Source organism: Trichosurus vulpecula, chromosome 3 (assembly GCF_011100635.1).
Source record: "Trichosurus vulpecula isolate mTriVul1 chromosome 3, mTriVul1.pri, whole genome shotgun sequence".
Lineage (NCBI taxonomy): Eukaryota > Metazoa > Chordata > Mammalia > Diprotodontia > Phalangeridae > Trichosurus > Trichosurus vulpecula.
In genome coordinates, this window is record NC_050575.1 from 190,215,952 (window position 1) to 190,237,428 (window position 21,477).

Consider the following 21,477-nt stretch of genomic DNA (forward strand, 5'->3'; position numbering starts at 1 on the left):
GAGAGAGAGGGAAAGATCTTGGTTCTAATGTTGTTTCTGATGTGTATTGGCTGTATCAGTACCTCTGGGCAATTCTAAGACTAGATGGAATGGATCTGCATTGGTAGACCAATTTCTCATGCAGCTCTCTCTACCAGATGAAATCAGAGGCCCAGATAAAATTAACAACAACAAAAAATAATAATAATAATACCAGCATGATCCAGTGGATTTAGAATCAGAACACCTGGGTTCAAAATCCTGGTCCTTCCATGGCTATAATTAGCAACAGGCAAATATGAGCTTCCCCTAGGTCCTCAATACTGGGAGGAGCCCTCGTTCCCTGCCACCCCCATACACACACCCTTTAGGGACCAGCACCAGACCACCTCTTCTGATGGTGTGGTTATACCTGTATTCAGACTTTCTTCTGAACTCCTCCTGTTTAGCCTCAACTCCTCGTCCCCACAAAACAATTCTCAGGTGAAAGTACTTCCTGTTACAGTTCTGTTTACTAGGTTCCACTTGAGACAAATTATTTAACCTCTTTGGGCTCACTTTCCTCATCTGCTCTAAGAATGGGCAGAAAGAGGGTCATGCATGTTTCCTGCCTGGCTCTTGCGAGGGCCCCCACCTCGGAAAAAGAACTATTCCATGGTACCAGGCTCCTGCTGCTGTGGTGGGGGATGAGTCCAGCTTCTCTGAAGAGACATCCTGATCTCCTGCTGCTGTGGCAAGAGGAGAGATCTCCATTCCCCATTCCAGCACAACCTCTGGCAAGTCCAGCCTGGTCTCCAGCCTTCTATGGGAAGAGAAAGGCCAGTCTATTAAACCAACCAACCAACCAATCAACATTTATTAAGCACCTAGTCTGTGCCAAACACTGTGCTAAGTAAGGCCAGGCACCAGTCTCTTGCCACTGAGGTGAGAGGAGAGGGTCATTTCATCAAGTTGCCAGCCTGGTGCCCTGCTTTGTAGCAAGGAGAGTAATTCCTTTCTACTCTAAGTACTTGTTCCTTTGCCTGAGCTGCCCAAGGCGCTGAAACGATTTCAACCTGAGGCCAAAACTCTTCGAACATTGAAAAATCTACCTAAAATTGTCCCTCAATAATTAATACTGCCCCCCCCAATCATACCCTTCTCCCACAGAGAAGGTCTGAACCCAGCAGATCACCATTCACACCCTGTTCCCTGTCCCCCACTGCCAATCTTTTATTCCTGTTCCCTTCCACCTACTCTCAATGTCCCAACCAGAAATTACCCACTCCCACTGTACTCTCTGGAATGCCTGATTCATAGACAATAAAATTCCTTTCATCTTAAATCTTTTCCTTTTTCACTTTTTCCATCTTGTGATTCGCACTAAGGTATGGCTCTCTCCTGATAGCACAGCTCCTCTTTCCAGGACTGGCTGCACTTTCACTCATTTTCTCCCAACCATCCCAATTCCCGGGTTAAGGTGGGAGAGTTGGCACACTCATTGCTCCCCATTGCCACTTCCAGGTTCTCTCTCTAGCACTATTATCACTCAGGAACCTCTCCTCCTTTGAAATGTATTTAATCCATATCTACTACCCAATTAAAATTCTGGTTACTTCTGTCTATCAGTCTCCAGAACACTCCTGTCTTCCAATGAGTTCAGCACCTGGCTCAAAATCTTTCTCTCTTCCCTGAGTCCTGTCCTCAAGCTAGGAGACTTCAACATACATATTGCCACTCCCTCTAACACCCTAACCTCCCAGGTCCTCAGCTTACTAGTTGACAATGACCTACTCCTCCACCCTACCTCAGCTACACAAAAAACATGGTCATACCTTTGATGTTGCCATCACCCAAGATGCTCTGAAATTCCCTCACCTGATCACAGTCTATCAGCATTCTATCTCTCCTCCTGCCTTCCAAAACTAACCCCTTTTTTCTTTGTCCACATTATGGCATCTATTCCCTAGACTCTTCAGTTCTCTTCCAGGCCTTACCCCTGCAATATCCATGCTCCTCCCTTCTGCTTGTTGGCCAATTCACCTCGATGCCATCCCCTTCTCTCCAGTCCCTTGCCCCCTTATCATATTCCTGACATTACCCTAGAAAGCCTCAGCCTCCAATTATTAACACCTTCTGCTTTCTTTGCTCCTGTGCACATGCCACTGAACCAATGTAGAGAACATTGTGAAACCATGCTGACTGGGCCCACTGCAGATTTAGATTACATAGCCTCAGCTGTGCCCTCACTACTGCAAGGCCGTGTCCTTGCTAAAGTTCTACTCTTCTACATGCACAAGTGATCTGTCCATTCCATCCTGGCTTCTCCTAAAGATTGCCTCCTTTATCATCTCCACTCTCTCACTTTCATCAATCTCTCCCTGTCTATGGGCTTACAAACATGCTCATGTTTCTCCAGTCCTCAAAAAACCTTCATTTGATCCATTTATCCCCAACACTTATTGTCCTGTACCTCTCCTGCCTTTTGTGGCTAAAACCCTTGAGAAGGCAATCTATAATAGGCACCTCCATTGTCTTTCCTCTCACCCTCTCTTAACTTCTCTCTTCTTAATTCTCTACCTCAGATGAAGTCTGGCTTCTGACCTTATCATTCAGCTGAAATTGCTCTCTCTAACGTTAATAAGAATCTCTTCATTGACAAATCTAATGACCTTTGGGCAGCTGGGTGACCCAGTGGATGGAGCGCTGGGCCTGGAGTTAAGAAGAGTTATCTTCCTGTTCTCTTTCTGTTCTTGTTCCTTTCTGGCCTCAGACACTTACTGCTGTGTGACCCTGGGTAAATCACTTCACCCTGTTTGCCCCAGTTTCCTCATCTGTAAAATGAGCTGGAGAAAGAAATGGCAAACCACTCTAGCATCTTTGCCAAGAACACCTCACATGGGGTCACAGAGAGTTGGGCATGACTGAACAACAGCCACGAAAATGACCTCTACTCAATCCTCATCCTTGTTGACCTCTCTGCACCCTTTGACCCTGTTGATCACCCTCTTCTTGAAATTCTTCTGTCTAGGTTTTCAGGACACCATTCTCTCCTGGTCCTCCTCCTATCTCTCTGACTGCTCCTTCTCAGTCATCTTTGCTGGATCTTCATCCTGGTATCAACTATGAGTATCATTCTATTTGGTGATCTTATCAACTGTCCTGAATTAAATTATCATCTCTGTGTTGATGATTCTCAAATTAAACATCTAGCTCTGGCCTCTCTGTAGACCTCAAGTCTCACCTCTCTACCTGCCTATTAGACAAGTGGAACTGAATGTCCTGTAAACATCTTACACTCAACATGTCCAAAACTGAATGTATTATCTTTCCTCACAAACCCTCCTCCTTCCAGATTTCCCCATTACTGTTGATGGCACTGCCATCCTCCTGGTACTCCAGGCTCACAACCTAGCTGTATTCCTCGACTCTCACTCACACCCTCCTCCCCCATATCTAATCTGTTACCAAGGCCTGTGGATTTCCCCTTTACAACATCTCTCTAATGATCCCCCTTCTCTCCTCTGACATTGCCATCACCTGGATGCAGGCCCTCATCACCTCACACATCTGTTATTACAATAAATAGTCTGTGGGTGGGTCTGCCTGCTCCAAGTCTCTCCCCACTGCAGACTATCCTCCACTCGGCAGTCAAAGTGGTTTTCCTAAAGTGCAGGTTTGACTATGTCATCACCACCCCTTTTCCATAAACTCTAATGGTTCCTTAGCACCCCCAGGTTCAAATATAAAATCCTCTGTTTGGTTTTTAAAGCTCTTCATAATCTGCACCCCACCCCACTCCCAAATCTTTCCAAGTCTTCTTACACCTGACATACCCCTACATACTTGGAATATGACAAAGACTAGAAACCTGGTCCTTGTTTCCACCAAACCGTTGACTTTGCTCAAACCATGACCTCGGATGCTCTTTGAAAAAAGCCTAAGTCTCGCCCAGTGCTCTTACCTGCCTGGAACTCTGTGGAGTGACTCCAAGACAGGAACACTGGCCTCTTTGCTGTTTCTCAAACCAGACTCTCCATCTCCCAGCTCCTGGCTTTTTCTCTGGCAGCCCCCCGTGTTTGGAATGCTCTCCCTTCTCATCCCTGGCTCCTCTGGTTTCCTGCAAGCCCAGCTAAAAATCCCATTTTGAAAGAAGCCTTTCCTAACCCTTTTTAGTTCTAGTGTCTTCCTCTGTCAATTATTTCCTATTTGTCCTATATGTAGCCTGTCTGTGGTTACTGCATGTTAGCTTTCCCCATTAGATTGTGTGCTCCTCAAGGGCAGGGGCTATCTTTTGCCTTTCTTTGTATCCCCAGTACTTAACACAGTGCTTGGCATGTGGTGGCAGTTTAATAAATGTTTATTGACTGATTGAAAAATGAAGGGGCTAGACCTGATGACTTCAAGGTCCTTTCTAGGCCTAATGTCAATGAGGTCCAGTAAATATGAGCCAAGGCCCATATGCTTTCTTTGAGCTGTTCCACAGCTGTAAGTTGTATGAAGCACACAGGTCTTGTTCCAGGGCATCAACATTGAGGTGAAAAGTATGCTTCCCATAGACACAAGTGCAGTCAGTGATAGGGAACCTCTGTGATGAAAGATTTAGAGCTAAAGGGATACCGAGTTCAACAACCAGGACCTGGTTGGGAAAACTGAGGCAAGTTAAGTGACTTGCCCAGAGTCACGCTTATGGTGCCTAGAGCAGGATTTGAACCCAGGTCTTCCTCACTCCAGGTCCAGTCCTCTACCTGTGATACCACACAGCCTCATAGGTTTGAGAGAGACCTGAGAGATGAAGCAATCCAAACCTATCACCTGGGACAGATAATAAAATTCTCAGAGAGGGAAATGACTTGACCAAAACCACAAAAATCAGAGTCAGAGATGTGGGTTCTGAGCTCAGGTCTGGTGACTCCAAACCTAGTCTCTGTGACCACTGCAGCCTTGACTTGGCTCAAACCATGACCTCAGCTGCTCTTTGGGAAAAGCCCAGCTCTCCCTAGGTGTTCTTACCTGCCTGGAACTCTGAGGTGTGGACCAGCTCCAAGAGAGGCATGTACTCATCCCCTTGCTCCAGACAACACCTCCTCTTCTACCAAACCCCATGCCCTCTCCATGGAAAGTAAGCAATAATAACAAGGACATTTCCAGAGTGCTTTAAGATGGACAAACTGCTTTCCTTACAACAACCCTCTGAGGGCAAGCAGTCCAAGTTATCTCCATTTGACAGATGAGAAAGCTGAGGTCTTCAGAAGTTAGTAAGTGTCTGAGGTAGGATTCAAACCCAGGTCCCCCGAGATGAAGTCCAACAACCTATTCCATGCCACCCTTTAAATGATGCTCTGCAAAGCCCTTGGTACTGAATGTTCCTTGGTCTTGCCAAGGGGGTGGGGGATGGAGAGAACTGTTCAAAGACCCTATTGTCTCAGTACCAACCACAGCCAACACTCCTCGTTCCCATGAAGCCTGGGCATTTGGACCAAATAGCCTCACCAGAGTCCAGGTCAAAGCCCTCAGCAGTCTCCCCCCTACCCCCTGGCTATACAACACTTCCCTCTGCTCCACCTCCCACCCCCAGTCCTTGTACTTGAGCCTGGCATCTTTACAGTCAAAGGCACAAAGAATTTGGCTCTATTTTCCTGTGAAAGGCACAGTGAATTTGGCTTCCTTCCCTGCTAATTCCCTCACACTGATACTGTGTGCTCTATAGCATGGGTCTTCAGGCCAGGAACTTGTCTGGAGGCAGAAAGGGTTGGGGGAGAAAAGTCTGCTCTATCTTGTAGGAAAGCACCCTAGAGAGGGATACAGCAGCCTGCAGTACCCTGGGGGGTGGCAACTAGGACAAGGAGAGAGAGCCGGGTGACTAGTAAACTGGACCTGTGACAGGACAACCCTGGTGGGGGAGAGGAATCATGTACCCCTGTGGGACGTAGCCCTGGTCAACTTGTTAGTTCTGGCTCTGTTCCAGATGATGGAGTGTAATTGGATGGACGACCTATAGAGCCTACCAACAAACATACATATACACACATATATGTGTCATATATACATACATATGAAAAATATCTAAGCATATGCGTATGTGCAAAGCCCCCTCTGGGCTCACTCTCCCTACTCACACTGGGCTAGTAGGTAGGATCCTTGAGAGGAGAATATTACTTCTCTCCTCAGCATTCTAGGGGTTATGGCAGGAGTGGGGAACCTGTGGCCTTGAGGCCACATGTGGCCCTCTAGGTCCTCAAGTGTAGCCCTTTGACTGAATCCAGACTTCACAGAACAAATCCCCTTAATAAAAGGATCTGTTCTGTAAAACTTGGACTCAGTCAAAAGGCCACATGTGGCCTCAAGGCCTCTGGTTCCCCGTTATGGTGTCTAATGATGTTGCACACGAGCCCTCAACTGCTGGTTCTCCACCCCCCCCCACCCCGCATATCAATTAACCAGTAGAACTTTACTAGCTTCCTGAAAAGGGAATTTTTGAGAAGGTTAAAGCAAGAATACTACAGGGTGTCCCTAAAGTCTGGACACATAGGAAATCTCATTAACATCTCATTAACCGTTTCACTGAAGACTCTGTGTTGTTCAGCGACTTCTTTTTCTGGGGTATGCTAAAGGAGAAGGTGTACTCAATGAAAATCACAGACGTAACACGCTTGATTGAACCTGTAAAGAGTGAATATGCTAAAATTGACGGTAATGTGGAGTTATTGCATCGAGTTCACGTGAATCTTGCAAAGTGCATCAACCTTTGCATAACAAATGATGGAAATCATATTGAAGATATTATTTGTTAATATTCCAATTAAATAAATGTTGAAAATTTCATTCATTTTGTTTCTTGAAAATATACATTTTTGCCTGTGTGTCCAGACATCAGGAACACCCTGTAATTATGAAACATTCTCTACCAATCAGGGGGCACACACTCTCCTTATATATATGCTGGTCCACTACTCTTAAGTTCTAATGGCTCACTATTGTCTCTAGGATCAAATGTAATCTCCTCTGACTTTTAAAGTCTTTTGCAACCAGGCCCCTACTACCTGTCCAATTTTATTATTCATTATTCTCCTATATGAATTGAGCCAACCTGGCCTTACTGTTCTTTACATAAGATACTCATTTCCCATCACTAGGTCTTTGCATTGACTACTCCCCAAGACTAGAAGGCATTCCTTCTTAACTCCTTCTATTAGAAACATTTGTTCCCTTCAAAATTCTATTCAATAAAGCCTTCCTTGATCCTTCCCCCCAGCTATAGGGGCCCTTCCAATGAAAACTCACTGAGGATAGGGCCTGATTCATTTATTCTGTATCCCTAGCACAGTGCCTAGTACACAGCAAGAACTTAATAAATGCTTCTTGATTGATTAACTGGTTGTTCCAGCCAACCAGTTTCCCCCGTCAGTTGGGAAATCCTGCTCAAGGTGAAACTCAGGGCTCCCAGCCAAGAGGGGGTAGATTTAGGCTGAGATCCTGATTAAAATGCAGACTGTTAAAGGCATTCACTTTCTTTCTCATTTTAAATCACTACCTGTGTTCCAGAAGTTGTTTAGTTCACTGCCAAAGGCAAAGAGCATTTATTAAAGGAGGCATTACAAGTGTCAGGGAGTTCTTAGATCCTGAGCATTTCACAGAACTTAGGTCATAGAGCTCAGTGCGGTTTTTCACTGGCTTCAGGACTAGGCAGAAATCTAACTAGGATTTATGACACCTGAGACAAATTGAGTTGAGTGGCCCAGAGATGGGAGCAGACAGAGGATAGTCTACCATGATCAGGTGCATTCACAGCTGGCAACTTCCTAGAGGAAGCAGAGGGGGATAGGAAACAGATGGGACCTGATGTGGAAAGGCAGGAGAAAGATGGGCCCCTTCACAGTGGAGAGAGGGCCCCAGGATTGGGGCAGAATCTTTGCAGCACCACAACATACAGAACTGACAGTTTGGAGAACCACTACAGGGGATAGAAGAATGCCCCTACAGATGATGGCCCCCTGCAAAGAAATCCTCCTCACCTAGTTATATGGTAGTTCTGTGCCAGAGTCACTCAAGACAGAGCTTAAACCTCTTCCTTCCCTAGGAAAGTATGTCTGCATCTCAACACTCCTGAGGCATTGTCCCCGCCAATAAATGACAAACCTGTTCACCCTTTCACTGAAAGAAGAATCAAGATCACGAACTTTTTCTGACCATTAATTAAAACCAATAACAGTTTTCCAAAGGGCAAAATCATAGGACCATCTAGTATTAACATTAGAGGAAACTTTAGAGAAGATCTAGTTTACTGCTCTCATTTTACAAGTAAGGAAACTGAGGCTTGGAGAGAAAGTCACTTGACAATGTCCCCTTGCCAGTCAGCAGCAGAGATAGGATCAGAATCCAGGTTTCTGGATTTTCGGTCCTGTTTTTCCTCCTCCATACCACACCATTACTGTAAAACTTAGTGTGTTTATGGTTTTCATAATTTTTCTTAATTTTTCATCTTTGACTTGGATATTTACAGTCAATACCTACTATATCAAAGTATTCCACATCCACCATGGAGCACCCTACCCCCATCCTCTTTATACCAACATATTAAAGTAGGACTTAATTATACTTAAATATTTCAATGGGTCCATGATACCATTGATGAGGATATTCTCTCCAGTAGTGGAAATCACATCCTTGCCTATGTCATCCTGTGTGCTTCTTGTCCATAACCTCCTAGCAATCCTTCATAAAGCATCTGCCAGATGCCCTGGATCAATCAACCAACCAGCATCTATTATGTGCCTGTTACCCCAGGAACTGTATGAAGTACCGAGACCACAAAGAACAGAATGAAACAGTCCTTGCCAGCATAGCAACACTCAGGTTATCTGACTATTATACTCCTCCCTTGCTAAATGACCAGCCTACCTCCTTTTTAAATAATAATTACTGGTATTTATGTAGCACTTTAGAGTTTATGAAATACTTTCAATGCATTATCTTTTACGAGCTTCACAATATTTCTATTATTATCCCATTTTATAGATGAGGAAACTGAGGCAGAAGGATTAGTGACTTGCTCATGGTCACACAGGTAGTATCACAGGGAGAAAAATCATTTGCATCACTTCTTGGACGCAAGCAATTCTTGGTAATGTGATGAAGCTTACTTATGCCCACTCGGCCCTAAGTCCTGCCCTTACCCACAACTTGGTTCTTTGGAGATTGTCATGTTCTATGATTCACAGGAATACTACATAATTATTCCTATTATGAGAAAAATAGTGGGGGGAGGGCTGTGTGATGGTATAACTCGAGACCATTAAAAGAATCAGGGAATTTCCCTGTGATTTCCCTGGAATAGCGAACTTCCTGGTGAGAAAATTCTCTATCGATACAGGTCCGCAATGTCTCAGCAACTTGTGGTCTTAAGAGTTGGCTAAAGTACAGAGAGGATAAGTGACCACCAGTGCGGGGTCCCAGGGCTGACTCTCTGTTCACCACCTCACACGGCCTCTCATTTTCAAGACTGAACAGGAATTCTATTCCGGGCCTAGCTCCTTGTCCATTTGCTGTTCCTACCCCAGTGCTGATAGACTAACATAATGGGCTGCCCATTATCTGCCATAATCTGGACAAAAAACATTCTTCATCCATTTGTTTTTCTCCTGTACATACTTTAGGCCAGTGGAACAGGCCAAATAATTGAAATACAAAGAGAAAACCTGTTCTTACCAGAATCCCAGCTTAATCTGACTAAAATGAAAGCTGCTCAATTCCTCCAGAGTCCAGGGCTTTTTCTGAGATAGGCCCTGATTCAAAGGTCCTGGAAGAAGCATTGGCCTAGGAATGAGGAGGCCTGGCTTCTACTGAACCCCAGTTCTGCCTCTAATGCACCATGTGACCTAGCTCAAACCTCTTCCCTACCCTGGGCCTCAATTTTTTTTCTCTTTAAAATATGGGAGTAAAATTATATTGCTCCTATGGTATTTTCTAACCCTGACATTTTATATTCTGTGTTCTAAGAGCCCTTTCAACTCTTTCATTCCGTAAGTCTTGGGGTCCTTAGAGGATACCCTGGAATTAGTCCATACTTTGCACATCCAAATTGCTTAATGAACCTAGGTGGTTCTGATTTAAAATACATACACATGCAAGACTCCTGCCAAATCTTTTCCTTTCTTCCTTTTCCTTCTCTCTGCACCCTCCCATCCCCACAATGGGAGTCTGGATACTACAAATATTTACAATCCTCACTCTGTTCTGAGAACACCTTCCCAAGGTGACCGATCTCCTAAGGTAAAAAATAAAAAGTCAGAGACTGTCTCTGGTTAGGGCTCTCCAGGGAGTAAACAGAAGGAGCCCAGACTAGACACCTTGCAAATGAGCCCCGTCTGGTACCTATTTGTCTGCCCCTTCTCACGAGGTAGGGGGTGGGAAGTAGAAGGAAGAAGCTGAGAGCTACTAAACATTGCTTACTAGTATTGTAAAATAAAAGAATGGAAGGGACCGCAGAGGTCATATGGTCCAATCCTCTGAATTTACAGATGAGAAGGCTAAGTCCCAGAAAAAGGAAATGATTTTTCTAAGTTCGCATTGTCACTAAGTGAAAGAGCTGGGCTTCAGCAGAACCAGGAAAACATTATACAGGGTAACAGCCACAGTGTGCAGTGGCTAACTTTGATGGGCTTAGCTCTTCTCAGCAATGCAAGGATCTCAGACAACTCCAAAAGGCCTCATGATGGAAAATGCTGTCCATATCCAGAAAAAAAAAATAGTTATGGAATCTGAATGCAGATCAAAACATACTATTTGCTCTCTTTTTTTTTGTTTTGTTTCTTTTTTCTCGTGGTTCCTCCCATTGGTTCTAATTCTTCACAACATGACTAATGTGAAAATATGTTTAACATGAATATATATGTAGAACCTATATCAGATTGCAGGCTGTCTTGGGTAGGGGGAGAAGGGGAGAAAATTTAGAACTCAAAATCTTACGGAAGTGAATGTTGAAAACTAAAAATTAATTATTTAAAAAAGAAAGAAAGAGCTGGGTGTCAAATCCAGGTATTCCAAATTTAGTACTTTTGCTATTAAACCACAAGCAGCTGGAGTCCATTTACCAATTCTTGGGCAAGGTAGAGGATGGGGAATAGGGGAGAGGAAAAGGAAAGGGGAAGAGGGGAAAGGGAGGAGAGGAGATAGGAGCCTGAAGTAGGAGAAAGAAGGAAGGAAGGCTTGATCTAGGTCTTCTACATCACCCAGGAAACAGTCCCTCTTTATACCAAGAGAACACTCAAGCTTTAGAATTTTAAGTTTAAAACTGAGATGCTTTTTATTTTAAGAGAATGGGGGAAAGAAGAGGGGAAGATGAGGGAGAAGTGGAGGAAAACAAGTAGAGTGAAAGAAATTGGGGAGTGAAGAGATAAAGACAGAAGGGAAGAAAGGAAATAAAGTAGATTAGATTGGAAATCTCAAATGGGAGGAGTTAAGGAAAGTAGCCTGGAGGGGAAAAGGAGAGAGGAGATATGCTCACTCTAAGGTGAGGAGGTGAAAAATTAATATCCCACCCTACCTACAGTGTCCCCCAACTCAAACACTGGTTTAAAGGAGCCTGGGCTGGGGGTTTTCCAGTCACATTTCAAGTGCCTTCTGAGTTATAATCACAGATGGTTCCAAATGTATAAAATAAGATACAATATAAATAATAATTCCCCACGGGAATGTGAGCCAGATTTATTAGTTAATATCTGTGAAGTGATTTAGGACTGGAGGAAAAATTGCAGTGAATCCTAATAGCATTCCACATATTAAAGGAACTTTCATCTGAAGATCTCCAAGCACTTGAAGGATCATCTACATAATCCCCCCAAGATCCATACCACACATAGAAGAGACAGATAGAAAATATCATTCATTTGGGAAGGGAGAACTTGATGTCTTCTTTCCTGGAGGTTGTAGGGCACATAGCAGTTGGACAGCGGGGTCTCCCTCAGTTCCAGAAGAGTGAAGCTTTGGAGGAGACAGCCAGTGTATAGGAAGATGCCAGTGGAGAGGCTGCCACCTCAGAGGGAAGGCCAGGTAACCTAAAGCCACAAGCTGCTAAGCTTCAGCAATTCAGTTGGTTGTGCATTTGTGAAATGAGAGCCCCTAGTCCCCAGACTCCCAGGGAAGCATGTTCAGACCAGATGTTTCAGGACAAGGAAACACTGGTTTTTCTGAGCGGCCCTGACCACTCTCAATCTTTCACCATCTCTCCAAAGGCTCTTCCTTGGACCCGAGCAGCAGCTCTGCGTGGCAGTCGCTCCTCTGCTTTCCTTTACCCAGAGCATGTGGAGAGCTTTCACATGTCTCACTGACCTTGACTTTCTTATCTTCCCCAGGGCCAAGCACAATGAAGTACAAATAATAGATGCTAAATACTTGATTAATTAATAAATGGCTTTTCAAATTTAGTTTAATAATAACCCCTTCCTTGTCTTTATTGAGTTTTGTGTCATTTCAAAGCCCTTTTCAAGTCTCATTTGATTAGAGGCACCCCTGAGGTAGGCAGGACTGGAATTATTATCTCCATTCTGCAGATGAGAAGACTGAGGCCATGAGGAGACTTCAGGAAACTTCCCCTTGGGTGAGATCCAGGACTGTCTCTCGGTTGAGCTGAATTACCCCACTCTGATTACTGTTTCTGCTATCGACTTGGAGAAATAGGTTTCTTGGTTTAAAAAAAAATAACTTAGCCACAACAACATGGTAATACTACTGCATACTGAAGACTCAGGACTAGAACTCTAGTCTCCTTACTTCTAGACCACTTGTCTTTCCTCTGCAACATCCTACCTCAATTTCTACCTGCTCATCAGACCACCCTCACCTGGGCATTACCCCACCCAATCACCAACACCAGGAACTGAAGGTAACAGAGAATGTTTTCCATGCCAAGGACAGGGCTCCCAGACCCTCTGGGCTTTCTAGAGCCATTGTTTACCTGATGCTTCCTGTCTTGTCATGTGTCTTGAGATTCCACGTAACTGTTCTGCTGACAAGGCCCCTCAAACCCCAATCTGGGAGTCAGAGTGGGGAGTCATTTCATTCTTTGTATTTTAATTTCTCGTACAGGCATAACACCTTTGCATATAGCAGGGGCTTAATAAATGTTTGTTTATTGATTGCTTGATTGGCCTCGTTCCTGGGGACAGACCAGAATACAGCTTTGTCTCTTTCCTCCTGGCAAAATACCTGGTCTCTAAGCCAGGGATCCTGGACTGGGATGCTAGTGATGAGAGAGACAGAGAGAGATAGAGAGAGACAGAGACAGAGAGAGAGAGAGAGAGACAGAGAGACAGAGAGACAGAAACAGAGAGACAAAGAAAGAGACAGAGACATAGATGGGCACAGAGACAGACAGACACAGAGACAGAGAGACAGAGACACATGGAGAGAGACAGAGAGAGAGACCAAGAGAAAGAGAAACAGAGAGAAAGAAAGAAACAGCCAGAGAAGAAAATATATAGTTTGCAGTGTGAAGAGGGATAGGTAAGAGGAAGTGGAAAGATTACCTATTCAGACAGGCAGTTCAAGAAACCTTCAGTCACAGTCTTCTCCTCAGCTCCTTCATCATCTCTACATATGTGCCATGAAAGGCCCTTATTTTTGAGGGGGAAAACAGAGAGAGAAACAGAGATACAGAACCAGATAGAAAGGAGAGAAAATACTGTCTAGAAAGATACTGGAGCAGAAACAGAAAGACAAGCAAAAAAATATGTCTTACACACAGAGTTCTCAGCTTCCAAGACTCATGGTAAGACTTTAGAAAGAGGAAAAAAGAGGAGTGGAAAAGTTGATGGTCAAAAAGATTCCAAAATCCAGAGCAAACAGTTTTCTGCTCTACTTTCTCTATAGTTTTTCTAAGTACTAAAAAAATGCACCGGGTCCCTTCTAAGCTAGCAATTCCTACATCAGGGATGTTCCTTGGTTGGATCTTCATAGCAGTCGCCTCAGCCTAGGCTACCATGAAGTCTATTTAATTTCATGAACCCTTTATCAGCCTTCAGTCTTTGATCATCATTTTAAAAAAAAAAGAAAGAAAAGAAATGCACTCAATGGAACTTCATGTTAATCAAGCGAGAAGTGTTATTTGAGATGTTTTCCTGATTATCCCAACCAAAGAATAAAAGCCTCAGTAACTTCGGGGGTTCAAGGCAGTTCTAATGCAATTAGGAGCATTCTAGGTTTCAGAATGTTCACTTCAAATCAGTTCCATGCTGAGGAGACACCCTTTAAAAATTTAAAAAAGATATGTTCACAATGACACATAGAAAGCCTGGCTACTTTGCAAATGAATCGACCCGGTTGCAAATCTGCATATTGGACTAGCCCAAGTACAGAGAAAATCTAAATTCAGACATAAATAAACAATGAAGTAGATTTAGAAGGCCCTTTCTTTGAGTCAAAAAAAAATTAAATTTTATTTTGAAAACCCTTTGCTGAATTAACAGTGAGCTCCACAACAATGAAATTCCATTTGATTCACCAAGCGTTTTTTGTTATTCGCCAAGCATTTTTTATCATTATTGCCATAAGCAAACAACACTTGATAGATTCCCACCAATAACCTGCCCCAGCTCCCAGCCAAACTCCAGGGAAAAAATACATAGCCCTTTGGGAAATGTAGTTTTTATGTTATGATGTAATTATCATACAGATCAATTTGGACAGATAGGGCTGAGATAAACCAGCCTTGGAAAAGTAAAGGACTGAATGTGAAACTGCATGTGCACATGTGTAAGGCACTGTTCTAGGCACTGGGGATAGATACGAAGACAAAACTTAAGTGGTCCTTGCCCTCAAACAGCTTCTCTTCTACTGGAGGATACAACATTTACATATCTAAAACCCTTTCTGGGATCACTCTTCTCACTCTGGGTCCCTGGAGGGCAATTGATGACTTCTTCCCTCAGAGTTCTGGGAATTGGGGTATTCTAACACTATCTATCCTTCTTAAGTGTCCATCTACTTTGCTCCCCAATATCAAGCAGCAGTTGGCATTAATTAACTTTTACAAAGGAATATTTACTGAGCAGGTGCATCAAGGCCTGAAATACAAAAGCATTCCCCCAAGCCAGAGAGCAAACTCTCCCCCCTACACACACACACACACACACACACAGTCCCTAGAGAGAGTGGGCTCAAGCTTAAAGCACAAAATTATTGAAACAAATATTTTGGGAACTTACAGGACCAAGGGGTCCCTCAATACTGCTAGTCCCAGAAGTCCTCTTCTCCCTTCAAGGAACCCTTACCATGGCTGCCCCTCCTGAGCCAAACAAAAGATTTTTCATCACTCACAGACAGAAATTGGTTTCCCAAAGTTTCACATGTTAGATTATAGGAGGCAAAGAACATTATCCCTGTTCTGTATAACCCAGGAGGAAGGGCCAATCCACACATATTCTCCCATTAACCAGACTTTCATTACCCATGGTTAAGTAAAAGCAAGATGATCCGAAAAAGAAGAGAGTAGGTGCAAACAAGGGATCAAAAATGGCTTCCATAGGAGATGGAAAAGGCTGTGTTGGAAGAAGGCAAGGACTCTAAGAGGTAGCAAAGGGAAATAGAGAGAAGAAGATTTACAACCAAAACTTTCACTAAGTGACAAAATAATGCAATAAAGAAAAATTTCTTAACAGTGAGCATATCCCAAGGTGGAGCGGGGTGCCCTGGAAGATAGTGCGCTCCCCTCCCCACTGGAGTGTTTAGGTAGGTAGAAGATGACTCACCAGAGAGGCTATAGATGGAGCTCCTATTTGCATTCAGGGAGGACTAAGGTGCTCTGAGGGCACTGGATATGAAGCAAAGCCTTCCATTTCTTGGGTCAGTGTCTGAGAGGTGGTAGATATTACAGAATTTCCCTAACTGATTTTAGCAATTGGTGTAGAATGGGGGGAAAGTGATTCCTCATCAGATCTACAATTCTGCTGTAGCTGGAACAGCTTTGTCTCTTGGTGCTTTAACTTCTATTTAAGGGCTTCCCTGATGCTCCTTCAGAAAGAGTGACAATTCAGATGAAATAATGGAAGTCAAGCTTGAAGTAATAAGGCATGTTTACTAGGGTATGATAGGATCATAGATTCAGAGATGGAAGGGACCTTGGTTGTCATCTAGTCAACCCCACCCCCCATTTGACAAATGAGGGGACTGAGGCCCATAGATGAAGTGACTCATCCCAGGTCAAACGGGTAGCGAGCAGCAAATCCAAGATTCTAACCCAAGTTCTCTAATTCCAAATTCAGTGCTCCTTCCATTACAGCAAGTATTTATTGAGCAACTATTATGTGCAGACATTGACGCTAAGCGATAGGCATATAGAGACAGTTTATATCTAGTTCCTTCCAGTGAGAAGCCCAGTTTGACTAGAGCTTAGAGGACAGAGAAAGTAGTAATGTGAAATAAGAATGGAAAGGTAGGAGACTGTACCAAATTGAGATGAGCACTGAATCCCAGGCTAAGGAATGTGAGCTATTTTTTTCTTTATTAAACAGATTGTCGTTATACATGTACACACACACACACACACACACACACACACACACACACACACATACATATATATACATATATGTGTGTGTGTATACACATACACACATATGCATATACATATACATATACATACACATATACATATACATATATATGTCTGACTCTCCGTGACCATAGCAAGTCAATATTGTCCATGAGGTTTTCTTAGCAAAGATACTCGAGTGGTTTGCCATTTCCTTCTCCAATGGATTAAGGCAAATAGAGGTTAAGGGACTTGCCCAGGGTTGCACAGCTAGATTGGAGCTCAGGTTTTCCTGCCTCCAGACCCACTGCTCTGACCAGTGAGACACCTAGCTGCCTCATTAAACATACTTTCCAATAAACTCTCATATAAACCCCCTTACAATGTGTATTTCCCGCCCTCCACCAAAGTTAGATAATCAGTTGTTAACAAAAAGGAGAGATGTGTCCCTTAATTTAATAGTGTGGTACTAGCCTGGATCAGAATTTGTTGCCTCTTTGTGCTGACTTTGTTGCTACCATCATTGTGAATATCATTCCCTTGGTTCTGCTTTCTTTACCCTGCATCATTTCAAATGAGTCTTCCCATGCTTCCTCTGAAATCTTTTAGTCTTCATTCCTCAGTGCCGTAATTTCCATTATACTTATTTATATATCACAGTTTTCCCCCAACTTTTCCAATTGCTACTCGACTTTGAACTTTATTCAGTAGGTAATTGAGGACTGTTTCCATCTCAGTGCATATCAGCAATAATAATTTTCCCTTCTCACAAATATGGTACCTAACAGCTCCCTAAGGGGCTCCTGGAGAGCAGGGGCTCTTTCTATTGGTCTTTGTATCCCCAGGGTTTGCCAAGGTATTTGTCACACAGTAGGTACTTAATAAATGCTTACTGAGTTGATTAAGTACCTCCATATCTATCATCTCATTTAATTCTCATAACAACACTATTAATTAGGATAGGCAGAGATTATTATCCCACAAACTAGAGGCAAGGAAACTAAGAAACTGGGAAGTTAAATAACCCACTCAAGATCACAGAGCTTGGAAGTAGTAGAACTGAGCCTAGAACCTAGGTTTCCTCTTTTTTAAAATGGCGATACTGTTTATTTTGTTTTGAAAAACATTTTAACATTCTAAGTATACCAAAAAAAAACCAGCAAAATGTTCCAAATATTAGGTACAGAACGTATTTTAATTTCCATTGCTACATTGTCTTTTCATTTTTTTGAAAAAGAGGTAGTTTCTATTTAAAAACAACCCCCAAAATCACTTTTTATGTCAGTTGAAACCTTTCCCCCTTTCCACATCCAGGAATGTCAACAGTCTGCTATTTTACTTCATACAAAATGACAACTGTTAAGGTAGATGGACAATTATTGCACATAGGGCTACTCTAACAGTGCATGCTTTGGGTCATGGCACTCTATGAAAGATGCAAATTAATTCTCGCTTTCTAAGATATCATAATTCCAAATATTTATGAAAAGGATTTGTCTACTTTTCCTATAGATAAATGGAAATACATATCCATATATGTATACATATATGTGTACATATGTTCATGTGTTTATGTATACTTACACATGTTTATGTGTATATTTGGGTTTGTGGAGACATGTACATGCTCCCACTCTTCAGATGTACAGAGGGGGCGCGTAAATTTCCAATCTAGAATTTCTAACCAATAATCATAATTATCACGCACAAAAAAGCCTGAAACATTTGTAAATGCTTTGTTATAGCAACAGCAAAATTCACTGAAAGAGGAAAACACTAAATTTCCTTTTCATTTTGAAAACATTTGGAAATAGATACAACTGTGTGCAACAGTTTCAGGGTGCTCATAACATCTACTGCCATGTCACATAAACCAGGCGATATAGCTAAGAGCTCCTATTTCCAGTTTTAAAAATTGAATGCTACAATTACAGTTGATACTCTATCAATAAAGGTACTTCATTTAGGGTTTCCCCTACTCTGTGGTATTTAAAAGACAAATAATATACAGTTTTATTCATCATCCTCTTCATCTTCATCCTCTTCTTCCTCCTCTTCCTCTTCCTTCCCCTTCACCAGTTTTGGGGAAGCTTTAGCTGTTCCCTTTGCACCACCACACTTTTTTGTGGACTTATAATCAGCAACATCCTTTTCATATTCTTCCTTTATTTTGCTGCCTTATTGTTGTATGGCTGCTTTTTATTATCACTCAGATTATTCCACAACTCACCAAGTTATTTTGGGGGGCTTTATTTATTTATTTATTTTATTTATTTATTTATTTATTTATTTATTTTATTTATTTTGCTATGCATCCCCATGGATATCCCAGGGTTTGTAGATTTTTTTTTCCTGATGTGAGTTTCTGAACAGAATAGAGAGAAGCCAAATGGGAGCCATTTGGGAGCATTCCTCTCACCTTTAGTTGGTCCATAATCCTTCATCTACCCATCATGCCACAATTAATCAGCCTTTGCCATTTTGTCAAACTTGGGTTTTTCCTTCTCAGACATTTGCTTCCATCTTTCTGAGCACTACTTTCAAAATTCTGCCAAACTGACAAGAACTTAAGGAATTTTTTCTTATATTCATCACAGCATGGCTGTACAAAGAAGGCACAAGTAGACATTTTGCCTTTTGGCTTTTTTGGGTCACCGTTAGCCAACTCTAGTGTGTAACTATATTGTTCACTAGTCTCTCTAGGCTTCCTCCTAATTTTGATTCCAGTAATCTTCCCCTATGCCTCATGGCACGGACCTGGACAAAAGAAGTTTTCTTGAGATGATTGTCTGATCTCCACTCATTCGTATGTGCAAGTGAAGCTAAAATCACTGACAAACAAATCAGCTTCTTTGGTTAAAAATTCTCTACCAAGAAAATCTCCAGATGCTAGGAAGGCAGGTGATCAATTTATCCCCATGCTAATTGGTCATGTCCTCTGTGACTTTGCTAGGTCCCTGAACCCTGACAGGGAAATTTTACAGTCTAAACCTCAATTTCTATTCTACAAAATGGGCTACACAGCTGCTAAGATACCCTTTAGCTCTGATGTTTGAGGTTCAAAAATATTTTTTGCTGCTTTAAGAGGAAAAAAAAACATTTCTAGCATTTCAATCAGTCAGTATTTACCAGGCACCTACCTTGTGCCACTTACTATGAAAAACACTGGGGTAATAATAAGAGGCAAAAGACAGTCCCTGCCTTCAAGGAGCTCACGGTCTAATGGGGAAGACAACAAAATGTGTACAAACAAGCTATAGACAGGATAAAAAGGAAATCATTAACAGAGGGAAAAACAAGAATTAAGAGGGGGCTTTCTATAGAAGATGAGATTTTAACTGGAACTCAGAGGAAGCCAGGGAAGTCGGTAGTGTTGTGGGGAGTAAGGTGTAAGAAGAATGAAAAGGTAGGAAAGAGCTAGGTTTTGAAGGGCTTTGAATCCCAAGTGGAAGATTTTGTATTTGCTCCTGGAGGTGATAAGGAGCCATGGGAGTTTATAGGGCAGTGACATGAATTTCCCACTCCTCTCCTCTTATCAATCCTTCCCTTATAATAAAACAAAGGTAAACAAAACAAACTGATGCACAAATTAGTAATTGACACTTTGAGTCCCATTCTATACACCTGAAATCTACCACCTCTCTGTGGAAAAAGATGGTTCATCCTCAGTCTCCTGGACTTGATTGTACTTCATACCAAAAAGGGTTCTGATCTCTTTTGGTGTTGTTTTTCTTTACACTGTGTGTCTTGGGTATGTCATTTTCTTGGTTTGTTTACTTCACTGCACAGCAGTTATTTATGCTCTGTGGCCCCTTCTGTCTCCAGAATTCAAGGATTCTCAGTCCTGCTTTCTTTCTCCTCAGCTATACTTTTTCCCTATGGTCTGTCAAAATGTGATATTGTGTATAGGAGAGCTGACCTGAAAGGCAGGAAGATGTGGGTTCAAGTCCAGCCTCTGACACATACTGACTGGGTGACTCTGGACAAGTCACTTAACCCCTCCCTGAGTGCTCTAGGCAACTCTCTTAGACTAAGGTAGAGGGAGTTTCCTCCCCAGGAGTGCCCTGTACCAATCTCCAGGCTCACTCAGTCTGTCAAACATTTGGTCTGTGAAGGACAACAGAGCAGATTCCTAAAAGTTTTCTCTTTGCATTCATCAATGTTTCAGGCCATATACACACTCAGAAGAGGAGACTTCAAGGGCCAAATTGTTCTTTTTGAAGTAGAAACCATTTCCAGCAATGGGATTGCTTCAAACTCCTCTTAGCTTCCCACTGTGGGAACTGGGGTGTTTGGAACATGTAAGTGCAGGCCGAAGGGAGTCAGGTTCATTGGAATTCCTTCAACTGTGCTCCCATTAGACAGCCCAGCCACTGCCTCCCAGAGTCTGCACCTGGTTAACATTAAAAAAAATAAAATCCGTGAGCTGACTTGCCCCAGAATTAACATTGCAGTTTGACCTCGGTGTAAACTGAACGCCTCATCACCAAGTCGCCTGCCGGGCAGCTGAGCATTTAATGATTGAACCAGCCTCCCTCCCTGGCTACAGCCCTTGAGAACAGCTTAGTTTGCTGGGGCAGGAAGGAAACTCCAGTACGTCTGTCCGGGAACACCTGAGCTCAGGGAGATGAGGCGTGGTCATGCTGGGGTCTTGCTTCCAGCTGATGAACAAGACAATCTGTCAGATCTCGGCTGCTCAGAGGAGATACTGCAGAGAGAGAAACTAAAAACAAGAAAAATTAGCTGCTTCTTCTTCTTGGGATTTTTAACTATAACATTCCCTAAGACTGAGGAAAGTTGTAAAAGGATTTCAGTCTTATGGCTATTGATACCGGGCCTAAAATCAGTGCTGACCTTCCCTAACCACTAACAAACCCATTATCTCCCATTAGCAACATGGCAGAAATAGAAATGTATCTGAAATTAGAGGACTTGGGTTCAAATCTTAGTTCTGTTACATCTTTAATACCCATGTGACCTTGGACAAGCCT

The 21,477-nt window shown here is 42.7% G+C and overlaps 1 pseudogene; it reads right to left on the reverse strand.

The window, feature by feature from the left end:
• Positions 1-18,499: 18,499 nt before the first annotated feature.
• LOC118842340 lies at positions 18,500-21,128 on the reverse strand (annotated as a pseudogene).
• Between the last annotated feature and the right edge of the window lie 349 nt (positions 21,129-21,477).